The 17,768-nt window shown below is 37.4% G+C and overlaps 1 long non-coding RNA gene across 1 annotated transcript in view; it reads left to right on the top strand.

Moving 5' to 3' along the window:
* LOC131985035 (uncharacterized) overlaps positions 1 to 17,768 on the top strand; it is a 100,770-nt gene that overhangs the window by 330 nt on the left and 82,672 nt on the right. The window lies entirely within an intron of this gene.

Raw genomic sequence — 17,768 nt, forward strand, 5'->3', positions numbered from 1 at the left:
TATGTTTAATTACTCATGATGCTAATTAGCTTAGGTGTTGACATGTTTTTGTCTGTAGGCTACAATATCGTCACCCTGTTAAAATAATCGCCTAACTAATTTATTCAAGTTTTGCAGAAAAAAAAAAAAAAAAAACTTCACCAAAATTGTAACATATGATATTTCTTGATGATTTTCACTGTAGGATGTAACAAAGGATGGCTATTGGCATAGTAATAACACTGTGTATAAATCATCAACTTAAGAGAAATTACTTTTTTGACAATTGACAATTTTTTGAACATGCCTTTGTGACTTAAGCAAGATATGGTAACACTTTATTTTAGGCATAATAAATCCACTTAAGTCACACACTTGACATAGGCCATTATCTTAAAGGGGTAAAATCACATGATCTGATCAACTGAGGATGTAGGCGATTTTACCATAGGTGGCCAGCGTCATGAGGAGATGATTTAGCAAAAAAAACAAAACACAATTTTGACAAAAAATTATTTAGGCTATTATTTAAACAGTGTGATGAAATATGACCTGTAGGTATATTTAATGTAACAGGTTGTTAGTTGATAGGACATATTTCAGAAATGATGCTAAGAGAAGTTGAACTTCAGTTATATAGTAGATTCAGGACCATATTTTTCATTGGAGTTAACAGGAAGCCTGGCGTGAAGATAAACGTACACTTCTAGTTAGATAACAACCCTGGCATAGAGCTTTTACTCTGAAAACCTCATTGCACTCAAACAGCTCTTCCTCATTCAGTTTGGCATTTTTAATTTGGAGGCAGAGAAGCCACCATGCTATAATTGACAAAGTTCAAATTCTGTTCATCAAATTAATTTGTATGATAATTTTATACTCCGACCTCAAGACATGTACTTGTCCCAGTTAAAAAATTTAACTTTTTTTATTACGAAACATAATTTTTATATAGGCCTAATCCAATTTAATACACTTTTCACTATAAATAGAACTAGACTGATTAACACATCAATCTCGCTGGCTGAGTTACATTTAAACTTGCCTTTCAAACAGAAAATTAGAGCAACACAGACAGTGAAAAGTTAAGAGTAGTAGGAGATCATGAAAATAGGTCTGAATGAAAGATGATTGCCTGTGTCTGTCACTCTTATTCATGCACACACACACACACACACACACACACACACACACACAAACACATTTCATATAGAAACTAGGGGTCAGGTATTTGGCTGTGTTCTTCGAATACTTTGGAGTGATGTTGAGACATGGAGTGTGTTGTGTCTCACTGTTAGAGGATATGCTGATATGTGAGTTTTTTTAGACTCTGCCTCACATAATTTGCCAAATAATTTTAAACGGCTCCTCCATGCTTCTTTTCTATCATCTTTTTTGTATGGTTATAAATATATTTCCTTCCTCTGTCGTTTTAATCTTCAGCCATGAGCGCTATGATAGAGAGGGATGGTGTAAAATAAGTTACAAATTACAAGGTTACATTGGCTCCTTATGATTTTTTGTTTTTCTGATGTTCTCTTTCGTCTAACATGGGGCATGATGGATGGATCTACAATTTGTGTGTTTTGATTATTGATCAGGGATGATATATACAACAATATTAGTAGTGTTATTTGGTTTTGACAGTCAATCAGTTGATGAAATTTGCAGTCTGATATCATTTGCATTATATTTCATTTGCCTTACATGGCCACTAGATGGCATCAGATGACTTCTGTAACTTCAGGAGAAATTCAGCTTGCATGGTGTATGATGTCAGCAGAATACCAAACATCAATGGATTTGACATGATTATATAAAATAAAGTAGGGCTGAGAGATTTGGAAAAAATATTTAATTGAGATTGCAATTTCATTGAAAATATATCAAACTGAATATGGTATGTAGAATGTCTTTTGTAGGCCATGATATCTCTGTAGCAGCACAATACTTAATTCAGAAAAGTATTATGACACATATTGCCTTTAACAAATATTGCACCTTCTGTGATTTGAATAATGTACTTGATCTTATTGTGATTAAGTTACAATTAAGTGTATTTGTTCAATCCTAGAAAAAAATGTAAGTCATTCTGTAACAAAACAGAAAATGTATTTGATGAATGGAAGAAAACATTACTTGGAACATGAACATGTTATGGTGTTGTTATTTTACTTTTGACGAGTCAGTGTTCAGAAACAAATTGATGGTGTGGTTTTGTCAGAGCCTGGATGAAGATCAATACTTATCTCTATTCCCAACTGGGGCAATCTGGCTTCTATGAAGTTTTCTATGATCTGTTCCAGAAACATCTTTGAAGAAAGTTGGGTTTAAAAAAGAAGAAGAAAATTTTTAGTAAAACATGCTGTGTTTGATTTCCTTTAACCTTACTGTGCTGTATGTGATCATTAGACCTGTGAAACTATATACTTATAAGATCATTATTAGGATTAAGAAAGCCTGAAATATGTTGGTTTCTGTTGAGAAGAAATACAAGCACCACTTTGAGATATCATTTTTGTAAATTTAAAATATTCTGGTCAGGTATTAAATTCCATTCATCGAGATTTGGACTTGGGTCAGTGCATACTTTTCTGAACACATTTTAGAGTGCATAATCTGGTGTATTGGTTGTAATATAAATGAGCTTTCCACTAACTGCATTTGATTGTAATGGCCGTATGAAAACAGTAGATGGCGCCAGTAAACCTCTGAACTTCTTTACCAGTGGTGGCAACATGCAGCTTTAAAATGTGTTGGTTGTTCAGTAACCTAAAGTTTGTCTCCAAGATGTTGGCTGAATTGTAAAATAGTCATTATCCAAATCCGTACATTAAGAAAAAACAACAAGAACGTAGAATGTCTGAATTAAAAATTAATAAATAACTGAATGTGTTAACAAGTAAACCGTCACTTTAGGATTTGGATAAGGCAGACTATGTCAGGTTTCTTATCATTATTTCTCAAGAAAATGTGAAATATAACAAACATTACAGAAAATGGCTATGGTTGGTTACATATTTTTTATGATAGATTTTATCAAGTAAATGTTTAAAATTAAAGTAGAAACGGATGATGTAGACACACACATACATACATATCTGCATGAGTAAAACATGCAGTCATTTTCAGCCATTTGATTCAAAATGAGAAGTTTTTCTCCAGAATTGAAAAACAGTAAAACAGTTGATGCACCAATGAAGCGTCCTTTGGTCTAATGTGCATTGGATTTGTATTGGCCATATGTCGTCAGTAGATGGAGCTTGATGACCTTTGATACTTGAGTTACAGACTGCTATACCTGAGCAGAAAGCATAAAACAGTACGTGAACTTCCGTGCATGCCTTTAAGATGAAGCACACTGTATTTATTTCTCACTCTGGCAATAATGAGAGAGAACAGAACATCACTGAGCCAAATTATGACGTATTTAAATGAATTGGCTAATTCCTTGTTAGATTTTTTTCTATATATCTTGTTTTTCTGTTTACAGATGTGAATCAAAATAGAATTTACACAGAGAAACTCATCAGTGGCTGTTACCATTTTCATCGTCTTTTAATTTACTGTCACCTTGCTTAACCTTTGTGATGCCCGTTCTCTGGTGGTGACAGCGAGGGGACAAAGAAGAACATTCAGTCCGCCGTGTGTTAGTCAAACTGGGACAAGCTGAGGCTGCAGGGTCTGTGGGAAAGGATAATGATGCAGTGAAGCTCCTCGAGAAGTCCTTTCGTGTATGAAGCCCTTGTGTAGCCATGTGAGTGTAGAGGAGAGCGTGTCGAGAGGGTAATTGCAACAAAGACAAAGACAGGGACCATAATTTGTCCTCAGTGCTACACTAATGGAGAGAAAAGGTGGTTAGGGATCAGGTTAACAGATTTAAAGGATGTGGATGATATTCTTTTTAAGACGTAGCTGTTTTTGTTTTAGAATTTTTTGTTAAAATATTGATTTTTAACCCGACGAAAGAAGCAAATTATTTTTTTAATGCTATAGGAAAAGTAAAAGTAATACATCTCAATAATTGGTATTTTAAAATGCATCGCTGAAGCATTCCCTCGTCCGCCACTATCTTTTGCAGTTCCTCTGTGTGTGTGTATGCCTGATATATGAAACATACATTCAAACATAAAACATACGACAGTAAAACATGTTTTCTTCTTTCGCTGCTTGCATTCTCTTCTCTCTCTCTTGTAATCACAGGAAGAGTCTTTGTGCTTTCTTTGCCTGCTGTTCCTCTATTATATCTTGCAGTATCCTTGAATCTCAGCTTTTTTCATTGTGCTTTCTTTTTCCCAGAGACAGTGTACAACTTCAGTAATACACGAATAAATAAATGCATATATGCCAACACAAATACACACAAATACCCCAATCAAATCAGTGTGTATTGCTGATGTGAACAATATGCGGTTTAACATAACCTGAGAATCTTTAGGAAAATGAGGTAAGGTTTTGAATATATATATGTAACAAAAGACCAGTACTTTAAGTATTTTGTCTTAGTCACTTTGAAGCTTTTAAACTTCAAATTTGATGCCAGTGTAGATTAAGTGATCATCACTTTTTCCTTCACTTGTATACCGTCAATTTTTTTCCCCTGCAGATTATTATCCTCTCATTTGGAACCGGAGCCTCCAGAACAGTTTATTTCGATCACCCAGCTTCCCGCAGTCTTCCTCCTGTGACAGAGAGCTTTCCCAGATTTCTCCAGCTTTCTGTCTTCGACTGCTCTCAAATCAATCTGGGATTAGGCTTGATTACACGGATATCCCTTTGGGACGCTTTATTTCAATGAATTAGTCGAGTGAATGAACAGAACTGCAACAGAACGGTATTTTGTACCAGCCACATAAATTATGCATATTCTGTGGATATCAACCGGCCTTGATCATCTTTTTTATGGTTTGAATTCCGAGAGAGAGAAATTGTTAATTGCCAGCCTTGTCACATATAATTTTGGCTGTGTTTGATGTACAATAGGGATGCAGTCTATATGTTGGTTATTTATTTAGGTGCTGATGGTGATGCTGTGCATGATGAAACGGAAACCTAGATAAAATGTATGTGTGGTGTTTTATGTTTTACACTACATGGTTATTGCTAGAATAATGTCAAGCTGAACAGCTGAACATATTCATTGATTGCAGAGAAACCAGGGACTTTGTGCCTTTTGTCTTGTATTAATAATTTGTGTCTGTGCAGCATATACACAGCTTCTATAGAGTGTTATGCATTTTATGTATTTATCTTCCCTGTTTCATTTTCTTTCTATGCCACATAATGTTCACAGCTTATGTGATGTTTTAGTGGTGTTAAATAAAATATTTGCAAAGCACAGTAGAAAAACTGCACCTTTCAATCCTAAAACAAATCCTGTGCACTTTCAGTTGAGTTGTGGGTCTTCATAGTGAGTAATAATGTGTTAATTTGTTGTAATTGACACAGTTAGTGTTTGTGACAGTGAGAAAGGTGTAAGCGTAGCCTCATAGTTGGGCAGTTAATAGCCGAGGATGGTGCAAAAGCAGTTATACAAACACATATTTTTCCCAGATGGAAATAATTTCACTCGGGGCATAATTACATTTATATGTATTTATGAGTCATTGTTAAAAGCATATGCATGTTGAAATATGATTGACAGAGGTGCATACGTCTGTGATCAGCGTGTCCTGAGATTCCAGTGAATCCCAGGGCTTGAAATATTTAAAAATGCAAATGGAATGCAACAATTTGCATATGGCAGTATTTAAAACCAGTGTCCTTGCCTAAAGAGGGTTTTGTAGTCGACAAAGAGAGGGATTATGGGTGGACACCCACCCGTGTTGTGATCGCAGCACCATTGGTCAAGTCACATTTCTGTAAACAAAGGGCTACTCAAGAGGCTTGATGGTGTATTTAGTCTAACATGTACAGTGCCTTGAAGTGCTGTGACTAAATGTAAATTATCATCTGGTTTAGAGGCTTTTGCACTAAATATAATCCTCATCTTCTTTGCCCTTGAGATGAGAAAAATCAAGCATATGAAAAACTTGTATTGTATTAAGATGCTAAACCAAATGCTCTTTTTATATATGTTGTCTCGATAGATAGATAGATAGATAGATAGATAGATAGATAGATAGATAGATAGATAGATAGATAGATACTGCTCATCAACAGAGGTAAAGTTAAGTGCTCAACCTACAGTGGTTGCTGTGACCAATCGATTAGCATGACATGCTCAGCCATGTCCTACAGCGAGGGGCTACAATGTTAGATTAAATGCCGGCTAGATCCTCATCAGGAAAAAAATCAATGGTTGTTGTTAAGGGCGAATGGTGTCCGAGGGGGGCTGGGGATGGAGGATTGTAGAGTCACTTTACATGGTGTGTCCTGGGCTGTTTGCACTGTGGCGCCTGCTTGTATTGACCTGGATAGGAAGCCCGGGTAGGGAGGAGGAGAGAGAATTTGTCACCATAGTTCTCCTTTACTCCCAAGTCACTGTTCACTTACACTGACTTTGTATTGCTTACTAATGATCTTACAACTCTTCCGCACCGTGGAGAAGGTAGTGAAATGTGTTTGCAAATTTCCACTCTTATCATCTCAACTTAATTTCAAATGTGCGATCAAATTTTAGTGCGCTAATGTACAACTCCTATCCTTTAATTGTGTCTATAAATTGTTGATACACTTTAGAATATACAGAACCTTTATTCCAAACCACTAAAATAAACAAAAAACACTACATTTGAAAGAGATATTGCAAATCTCCAAATGCAAATATGTATTAATTTTTGGTACTGCTGCAACTAATGAGCATTATTTTCTATAAAATGGCAGAAAATAGTGAAAAATGTCCATCCCACTTTCTCAGAGTCTAAAATGGTATTTAAATGTCTTGTTTTGTAAGTTTAATATGATAATTAAAAAAAAACCAGAGACGAGCAGGAAATCTCTTTTGAGAGGATGAAACAGCATTTTCTCCCATTTTTGCGTTTAATCAACTGGTGATTATTTTTCCGTCGAGCAACTAATCGATCAATTGACTTATTGTTGCAGATCCAATACTAATTCAATGGTCCATGTCTTTAAAAAAACATAAGGTGTTGATGTCTCACTAAAGAAGCACATAGTCATACTTTTTAGTTTGTCAGAAGCAGATCCAATCATCTGCAGTGTACTTTTGGTTTACCACCATTAACACCCCTAATGCAAGTAAATGCCTGTTGAGTCTTACCAGACCACACCGAGCAGAGTGACATTTATGGTCTGGCATGTGTGACGATAGTCTCCCGCAGCTACAGTGTTTTGGACACATAAGTCATGCGTAGTTGCTGCTCGGTACTGCCTGTCATAATGTTGTGTCATTACAGCAAGTACACACAGCTCGCTGGGAAGCACTAATTAGGTAGTATTAAAACAAAATAAACAGAAACAAATCAATAGTATTTCTTTGTAGCTAGCTGTCTGGCCCAGCTGTGAATGGAGCCATTCTTCAGTCAATGCTTTGAACACGTTAGTTCTTTTAGTCTATTAAGAAACAATGTGGGATAATTTGGGGGAAATAAAATAAATTTAATAGGTGTATTTACTTTTTTGCCCATTTTGCATTAGGCTGCCAAAACTGCTGTCCACAGAACAAAATGAACTAAACATCTGTAGAAAGAGAACAAAGACAAACGTTTTGTTGTTATTGACATCAAAAAGGTTTTTGTTGCCTTTTTTTATATGGACTACTGGTGATGCATGGACTGCTTCTCTGACAGTTGTTCTCTTCTTACTGGACCGCAACTCAAAACAAAAAAAGTTATCCAAGTTCCTGAGGTGGTGTGACCCATAGTATAATTTCACTCTGTTGTGGAGAAGTGAACAAGAAAGGAGACATTAGAATTCCCCCAGGTGTCCAAAAGCTACTGTGCAGTATTTATTTATTTATTTTCATCATTATTGAGTATCATATATTGTAAAGTAATGTATGTTTTTTTGTCCCTTAAAAGCACATGCATTGTGTTTATAATATCTTATAATACGATAATATATTTTTTTAAAACATTGTGCATTAGCATTAAATTGATGGGGTTTTTTTTGTTTTGTAAGGTGGGGGAGATGTTTTTTTTGTTTTAGTTTTGTCTATTTGCATGTGTTTTGAGCCACCATAGAATTATATTGAAATACTTTAAAACCTTTTGAAATCCAGCATGTGTTTGTTATGAAAACCAGGTCTGCCTACCACCTGTGTGAATGCGTCTGTGATGGTTAAAGCCCTGTGATACGTATTATTTATGCATATTTTTCTTTTATTAATTTGTTTTATACATTTTAGTCGTTTTCAGACGACATGACAACACCAAACGACCCAGTTGATGGGCACATCCTCTCTTTTAATATACACTTGAAGCACCATTTTAGAAATTATTTACCATTTGTCTATAATTACTCTACTTTCAGGCAACCATGTGCTTGAATAATGTACTAACAAAATAGTGGAAAAATTGTCTCATCAACTCACAATGTATTTTTCTCTCCCCTGCTCTGCACACCTCACACCCTCTCGACTCCACGACTCTCAAGGACAAAGAGGGAATGACTTCACTGTTTTGCTGGTGTGTGTCTTGTGTTTCTGGGGCAACAGGGAGATTACCACTGCAGCAAGAGCCCTAGGTGCTGCTGGTGATGCCAGATAATTATGCATAAACAAACGAACCTCCAAAAAAGGTGTGCTGCCAAGGCTCTCAGGCCATATCAAATGGCAGAAGTGAACCAATGAGAACACCAAATACACTTTCTGCATAATTAGAATTTTGAATTAGTGGTAAAAAAAAAAATATATACAACTAAATTATTCTGAGGCCTTGGCATGTTTTCCTTATTTATTTATTTTTCTTTTAAAAATGCGGATTTGGCTGAAGGTTGTTTATTGCAAGTCGTGCAAACCATTCTCCTCTTATTAAGTTAAATTCACAGTCATCATAAATTAGATGTTGACTGGCTATACACGGTATCTATTATATTATATAAACTACATTACATTACATATTACATTAAGCCTCCAAAGTAGTGAATACTGTAAACACTGTTATCTTTTATAATCATTCAGGTGTAGAGAGGTGTATCTTTTTTGTGGTTTAACTCTTTACATTAGAACAGTAATTAAGATATATTTTACAGTAGAAAATGGAAATTTAACCAATATATATGGGTCACATGAAGCAACACATTACAACCAGAGATGTAATGTTCCTGAAAAAAAAAATCCTAAGTGTGTTTTTCTGGGAATTGCTAAGACCACCAGTAATTTATTCAATAATACAGCAGAGAAAATTCACAATTCAAGACAGAATACATTATAGTAATATAATGATTTTATTTTGATTGTTTAAAAGGGTAACCCATAATGATAAGAGCTACTCAAGGTTTACATGTTTGAGTCATCAAACAATCAAATGTGATAATACATTTTCAAAAAAGTATCTCCTTGATTTAATGTAATTTGCAAAAAAAGAAACACAAAAAAATAGCATTTGCCTTTTTCATGTTTTTACTGGCAATTAAGGTCTCACAGTATGCAAGGAGCATTTAAACCTGCGAGTCAACTGAAATTGCTGTGAAGTGCTTGTTAACAAGTGATTTATGAGTCTGGCTTATTACTGTGAGATTTCATTGATTTGTGGAAATTGCCCACCCCCGGTTATTGTGTGCTTTTCACAGAAGAAGTCGGGAGGTTGGTCAAAACTGATTTACTTAATGTTTAATGAGTTTTGTTATAAATCTTGCAGTCACCGACATGTAGACGGGTTCTGTAGTGTAGGTGGGAGGAAGATGCAGTAACGCCTCCATACAAACAGACAGTGGAGAGTTTTGAAGACACCCAGGAAAAACCTTAAAATCATCTTCCTCTTCTCAGTACCCTGCAGTTTGTACCCTCCAATTTCCCTCGCTGACTTCATGCTTGCCTTGTCCAGAAAAACTCTTCCCCTTCATCGTAGCGTGGGGGATCTCCAGAAAAACCAAACGATAGGCGGAGAAGGACCCGCTGGGGTGTGGGATTGCTTGTAGAGAAGCACCCGAGCGCTCGTCTGCAGGATTTGTTTGACTCGGGTAATTGAAAGTGTTTTAAACTATTATAGCAACTGGAGGGCTTGTTTAACTGTCGAGCTGCCAGTCAAGCGGGTGGGCCAAAAGCCCGAGCCCGTCAAGGCCTGTCAGTCAATGGAAACGAGAAGTGTCGGCTTAATGGATTTCTCCACACCGCTCCGTCTACGCACCCAGCAGAGCTAGGAGGGAGGGGGTGGCAAAAAAATAAAAATCAATGCATTGTCATGTGTGAGTGTGTGAGCCATCAAACGACCAGGTGGATTGGAACTGTATTTTCCTTGTGTTGATGTTGAGATGCAACACTGGGAGTGAGCAGGAGCTGTTGTTTACAGTGCATGTGTGTGTACTTGCCTGTATCTCTTACAGCAGTTTGCGCGTGTGTGTGTGTGTCTGTGTGTGTGTGCGCGTGTCTGTGTTGCAGTTGCCTAAGAGGAGCAGGCTTTCTGAGATAGACAGACGTTCTCCGCTTGTCTCCAGGGGCTTTTGTTGTGATTTGAGGTGTAAGAGGGGTCACACCACCCTCAAAACAAGTTTGCTTTTCATCCCGTAGTCTCTCCACAAGTGAAAAACTGCCTTTTGTCTGTGAATTTGTTCTGTGGTTTCCCCAAATGTTGACTCATCAGCAAGACACACTACTCACTATTACTGACCCAGTAATAGTGAGCAGCGAAATATTGTTATATCTTTTTTCAGCTAAAATAAAAGGCCATTAGTTGATCAAATACAATTTTTGTGAAAGTTAAAAGTCAGGTTTTCTACCATTTTTTTCCAGCTCAGATGTTTAACATTCCTCTGGTTTCAGCCGTTTTAAGTGATAGAAAGACCGTTTGAGACATGCCCTGGGCCTCTGAGATGCACATTTTTCACATTTTCTTTTCAAATTGTTAGTTGCACCTTGATAGGTATTTGGCTGGGTGATATGGCCAAAATCTTCCATTCTGATAAGTGATAACAAGATATATCATAGTAAAGAGAGCTTATTTTTGAATACATACTTCAGCATCATACCAGTGACACAAATATAACTCATTTCACCTCCTGGTTTTTCAGTGTAGCGATAGAAAAGATGTAGGAAATGTATATGCATTCAATTAAATCGATCTAATTCTCAAACTGGGAAACTATTGTTTTAAGTAAATATATAAACACATTCTACGTTTGGTGAATTTTTTTTTTTTTAGTGTTTTACACAGCATCCCAACTTTTTTGTATATCATCATGCCCATTCATAATTCAGGCTATAGACACAAGTGACTGTTTTAATTATTTACCTCATTAAGCTGTTATTTTTTAGTTAGTGGAGACCCTTTGAAAAGTGCCCCTGCTACTGTTATCAAATAACAATCAAATTAGTTGTTACTCAAATAGTAAAGAAGTTGGAACCAGTAACTTTTATGGGATATAATTTTTTCTTCTGAGAAAATAACTGAAATATTAAATTAATTAGAAAAATGTTGTTTATTGACTTTCTCTTTATCACCTATTTGTTTCAATGACCACAGGAAGACAGCTTTATGATTATATAGAAGTTGTGTATGATGTGGAAATATTTGATGTCAACATGCCACAATATATTGGTGCTTTGAAGACACTATTAAAAGAGGCCATTCCTGCCTGACACTGCACTGAGTGATTGCACTCATTAGTAACAGTATGTGTTACTAACCGCAAAAATATGAAAAGAAAACCACAGGCAAGCAGACAAAAACATCTCACATTTAACCATTTGGATGTGGTCTTTAACAGAGTAATTTCCCAAATTTGCAGTCTAATCTAAACTGGTGTGTGAACAGACGAAAGTCTGATGGATGTCTTTCCAGTATTGCAAGGCCTGCTACAAGGCTCAGACACAACATGACTAAAGCATTTACGCACAGACACCTTGCACACAACTCCCCCACCTCTTGAGTGCCTCAGAGATGTATTTATTTTATCATTTCTAGTCCTGGTCGCAGCGAAAGGCTGTCGTGGCACGTACCTTTGCTTCATCTCAATACCACCTTGTGTGATTTATAGCCAGCAGATCCGGCTCCAGCGCCATCATTTTTAACCGCCCTGTCTTTTATCTCCACCAAATGATCGTATTAACCACTGCCAAAGACTAACACAAGGCAGAAGGAGATGTCTGTGTTGAGCTAAACCAGACTACCCTCTGAAAGGCATCAAATCATTTCACCATGTTGAGAGCGAAAAGTGGTAATTACTTGTAATTGGGGCTTCCAATTTTTCTCTCGATCGTCCCTCTTTTGCTAAATTGGATGATTTCCTTTTTTTTCTTCTTCTGGAGGGATGATAGATACCTCAGAACCTATGAGGGGGGCCAAAATTGAAAACAGTTTTTGTTCCATTTGAAATGTATCGTTGTTAATGTTAGTCCCTTTCACATGCTCTCACACACACTCTTGCGCTCCCTCTAAGCCTTGATATACTTGAAAGAGTCATTACTATGCTGTTACATTTTCTTTTACATATGACTGCTCTCTGTGGTATTTGTAGCTCTTCTTTTATTCATGCGTGTTTATGTGTTAAAACGGACACACATCTCTTTGCTGTTTGTTTGTATCCATCTCTGCAAGGCCAAACAACTCTCCAGTGTGTGTTTCCACAAGCATCCCCCAACAGAATGGTTATGAGCTATAACATGGCTAAATATTTGCAAAGTTGAGTGTACAAAGCTGTACATTCTCAGTTTAAATGTTTTTAATGCTCATACGTATGGGATGCTCTGAAGATCAGTTGGCAACTTGGTTCAAATCCTGTCTTTACAGGGTTTTTTTTAAATATTTGAGTCAATATCATTGCTTCACTTTAAGGCTGCTTAATTATGGCAAAAATCATGATCACAATCATTTTGGTAACTTAATTATAATTCAACTGGAAAACAAATAATAATTGTATTTCCCATTGTCTGTAGGTTGACTAATCAACTAATTGTTTCAGCCCTTTGATTCTCCCTTTCTCTCTTATTCCTAACATTTGAGTATAAGACCAGAAATAATCACTGCTTAGGAGAGAATCACTACTTGATGAAACAAGACTCTGCAAACATGTTGTATTTGCAGTTACATTTTGTACCAATAATCCCAGTTCTGTCTGAGCGATGCAGAAGATGGCCAACAGAAATTTTTAATTATAGTAAGTCAAACAACTTATTATAACACACAAACAGATGGTTCGGAATTTGCAATGCATGAAATGTACATAAACATTTGTAATTGCTGTGAATGCGTCCATGTTTTAACACATGCATAAATAATCAAATTATTCAACAGGATTTTTCAGTGGGAACTTGCTCTTTTCCAAAAAAAATAGGACACAAATAATTGCTGTATTGCTCATCTTCCTGTGTAAAAGAAAGACAAGAAAATGAGAAAAAGGGGGAGAGAGAGAGGGAATGTGTGGCAAAATGAAAGCAAGGAAGGAAGACAGCCAAAGATTTGACATAGTGCTGGAGGAGTATTTCCTTCTTGTCTCACTGAATCAAGTAGTGGTGTCTCAGCAATATTTTAATCGTGCTCTACCATGAAGTTTCTCTTGTTGTTACATGTGTGTTCTTCCGTTTCACACACACATGCATATTAGACTAACACACACACGGAGACTTGTGAACAACCGGCCTTGTGTAACGTTTTTAGATTATAAAGCTGAAGCTAGAGGCAGACAGTGTTCTGCACTGGTGTGAAACTAATAGTAAGGAACACAGAGGTTCTACGCTGAGTAATCCAATTTGACCTTGTCTATGAGAAGACGGTCCATTGAATAACATTCTTCTAAGTACGGCTCTGGCAGAACATCTCATGACCCACTTTTTAAGGATCTCAGCTCGCCAGCTGAAGAACACTGTTCAATGACATTAAGTGGAGAAAAAAGACCAAAAAAACACCCTGAACTTTGTAAAAACTCTATGAATGTAACACTAAAGCATTTTTCTCATCTAATATTGGATGATGTGACGATAAAAAAATTAAAAGAAAACAGCAAAGAGAAAATCCCCTTTAGAGGAAACAGGAATGGCTCTGTATATTTCTCACACCGTATGGCTTTGTGGACATCATTGCCTCTCACTCTCCATATGCTCAGTTACACTTTTTCCTCACACTGTACGACTGTGTGAGGCTGAGGGTAAAGAGCTCACTGTGTCCTGCCAGCAGTGGAGACATCAAAAGGGGCTATTTGGCAGAAGTTGGGGGGCCGGAGCACATAGGATTGCAGCAGGAATAACACAGGGTGAGATGTTATTATTATAAGGCTGATTTAGGACTATTATGGAGAAGCTCTGTGGGGGTTTCAGTGCTAACCACCCTGACACACACATATAAAGCACACATATGGCCTTCACTGGCGCATGTTCATAAAAGCAACATAGAAAATCCACACAGCAACATAGCTTGTTGGCAAATTTCCCAGCATGGCGTAAATACTGCAACACACACAAACACACACTTATACACAGGACTTGGAGGGAGATAGATTTGTACACTCAGAAGGGAGGGGTGTGAGGTTGTCTGACGGCGAGTAAATCATATGTGACAGAACCCAAACTCGACCGAGGTGTGTCTCTTGACATAGTGTGATGGGGCGCGCCCTAATGCATTACTGTCCACCAGGGCTTTTGTGTATGTGGACGCCCATATGTGTATGTGTGTGTGCAGGCAAGCATGTGTCTATGTGTTTGTGTATGCATCTGGGCCCTCTTTACTGCAATGTTGTGAGCAGCCAATCATTTCTTCCAGTCTAATTAGCACACATGTAAATTCAGGGTAACCGTGGAGCTCATCCAGGGACAACCAACTGCGATATGGCAACTGTTCACCATGGGGGGGTTGACTCAGTGTGTGTGTGTGTGTGTGTGTTGTTCACTGAGTTTACACAAGATAAAACAAAGTGTTGGAGGCGTGTCCACCACTGGTGACCAATGAAGGCCAGTCATAAGTACTCGTGTTGAACCCCTCCCCCCCGGCTGCCACTAACTGTTTGACTGACCATCACTGACTCTGTTCAGGACACCATCATCACCACCAGCAGCAGCCACCAACCGGATTTCACCCTCTGCTATGTCAGACATCATATAATGTCCCAAAAAATTATCCTGGGTTTGGTCAGGGTGAAAAGTAGTCAAACGTTTCAATGACAGCATGACAAAGTGCAATACAATACATTTTATCCTTGAGCAGTATTTGACTTTAAGGCTTCCAAATATATTTTAGGCCCTGCTCTACTTAGAAGTTTTCAATAAACCATTGTTATGTTTATCTAAAATAAAAATTAAAAAATCCTCATTTTATGATTTATTCCGCTATATGAAATCTCACAGTTCTCCCATATCAAACGCCATTAAGGACTTACATTTGCAAACAGGGGGTTGGTTGGGGGGTGGGGGTGGGGGGGTTACGTTTCACACCTGATGTAACAAGACAGTGTTTCCTCGTTGGCATCTGGGGGAGGGGCAGGAAAGGATGGGGGGACGCTGGATCAGAGGGGATAACGACAGGAAGAATAAACACATGAATAAATAACAGCAAAAGGCAAACAGAGCCCAGCCATCAGTCCGATTTGGCCGAGCCTTGTCGCTCGCTTGTTCACTCACAGCTGGGAAATTCACGGTAACTTGGTTTGGTGGAGGAGGAAAAAAAGTCTCTCTGAAACATTGGACTCACCTCGATGGCGGCAGCCAAATGCATGTGGCAGATGTCAGCATTCAGATTTTTTTTCTCCCCATAGTGTCGGACCGCGGCAAGAAATGAGTTGTGGGGTACTGGAAGTGTGTGTGTGTGTGTGTGTGTGTGTGTGTGTGTGTGTGTGTGTGTGTGTGTTTATAAGTCAAAAAGGAGACAAAAGATAAAATTATATAATTACAAATAAAAAGGGCTGAATGTTGTGGTCCCAACAGTAACATTCGAAATAGCTGAATTACTGACAGCACTGAACAATGATGAGGTTTAAGCGCTGAGTTGAGGTGAAAGTTCTGAAAAGAGTTGAAGATTAATTTGTTTGTAAGTTTAAGCACTATTTAAATTTATACAATTCTCAGGAACATTGAAGCTGCTATTTTGAAATAATTAAAATTTTACTGTTTTGGTTTTTTACAACTCGTTTTAAGAGCTGTCTCATGTGAGCCAATTGGTTTTGTTTGGTTTGCAGCTGCGGACTTGAATATAAGAAGAAAAATATTAAAATGGGATGTGTATAGTGTGGTGACGTTAAACCCCTTTCAATCAAACAATAACTTCATCATGTTATATGCAGTGACTGTGATATAAAGTGAAGCTGGAGGGAAATATTCTTAACCATGTGGTAATTAATATATTCTTGGGATTTATTAAATTGAATTGTGATATATATTTCCATGAAGCTATGAGCTATAAATTATCTATATATTTTATCGCCTTGCCATTTGAGAGTTATAATGTAAATGAATGTATAACCGTTAAAAGCACTTGATTTGTCTTTTATTCATGTAACATCATTGGTAACACAAGAGACTACTACAAATAAAATCACTGGTAGATTTTTATTGGAGAAGCAATATAGCAAAATATGCACCAATATTTAACACATTCAATAATATTCATTCATTTTCAAACCTGTAGATCCTGATTTTTGTATAACTGAGCACACAGAATGTACATGTGTGCACGAGTGTGCTTTTGTTATTAACATTCATTCGCAAGTTAGCAGAAACAAGTTTTTTTTCCAGGATCTACCCGACAGTTCAGGCTCTTGTATGCAACTCCCAGAGGAGAGCTATATGGATCTTTTTCTCTGGGCTTTATCTGGGTGCACAAGCAGTAATAAATACACATCTTATATATGTGTGTGTATGTGTGTGTGTGTGTGTGTGTGTGTGTGTGTGTGTGTGTCTGCATGGCTGACTCAAAACCGACCCTTTGAAGTGAAGTAACGATGAGGGGAAGTTAATTACGTCCCATTATGCAGGCTGGGTGCGACCATGCACCAGTTAAGGCCATGTTTTTCCCTTTAATTAACTAGAAAGCCAAACGCTCGCCTGTCAGGGAGCTGCTAAAAGAGCATTTCAGAGGAAGAAACCCTCGGGGCGCTGATGAGAGGGCGCTAGGACTGGCCACATGTTAATGGCGAGGTGTTAGCATCTTAAACCGCGTTATCACTCGCCACTCTCAGTAGTCTTGCGGAAATGTGCAAAGGGAAATCTTGGGGATGGTCTCCAGGGGAAAACTAGCAAAGCTCCTTGACTTTGAGAGTTGATGCTGCAGCACTACAAAGTGTACAGGACTGGAGGAAGTTAAGGAACTTTTTAAAACTGCTTAAAAAAGAACCAAAAGTGCCTGAGCGGTAACTTCTTAATTAGAAAGTCCCTTGGATGGCTTGTGGATATGTAGCCAAACTGGAGAACTTTGGAACCTTGATTATCATCTCCAGCCTGAAATGAGTTTCTCCAGTGCAACACGCAGGTTAAAAATCGCTCCATCAAAGCTGCAGATAGATAAATTCACAGATTGAGGAAGTAAACACATTTTAAAGTTTTCAAGCATCAATTTATTTACCCGTGTACATGTGTGACTAGTTTTTGAAGAGCTTAATTTAAAGAAGGAAAATATTTTTCAATATTCTCAACCCACATCAAAACACTGTTGCTTTTTTAAAAAGAGCATACACATAAACAAATATTTTTAAAGCTTCAGGATCCATGTAAAATTGATATTTTGTCATAATATGTATAAAAATGTCAG

The sequence above is a fragment of the Centropristis striata genome, chromosome 14, assembly GCF_030273125.1.
Source record: "Centropristis striata isolate RG_2023a ecotype Rhode Island chromosome 14, C.striata_1.0, whole genome shotgun sequence".
Taxonomy (NCBI): Eukaryota; Metazoa; Chordata; class Actinopteri; order Perciformes; family Serranidae; genus Centropristis; species Centropristis striata.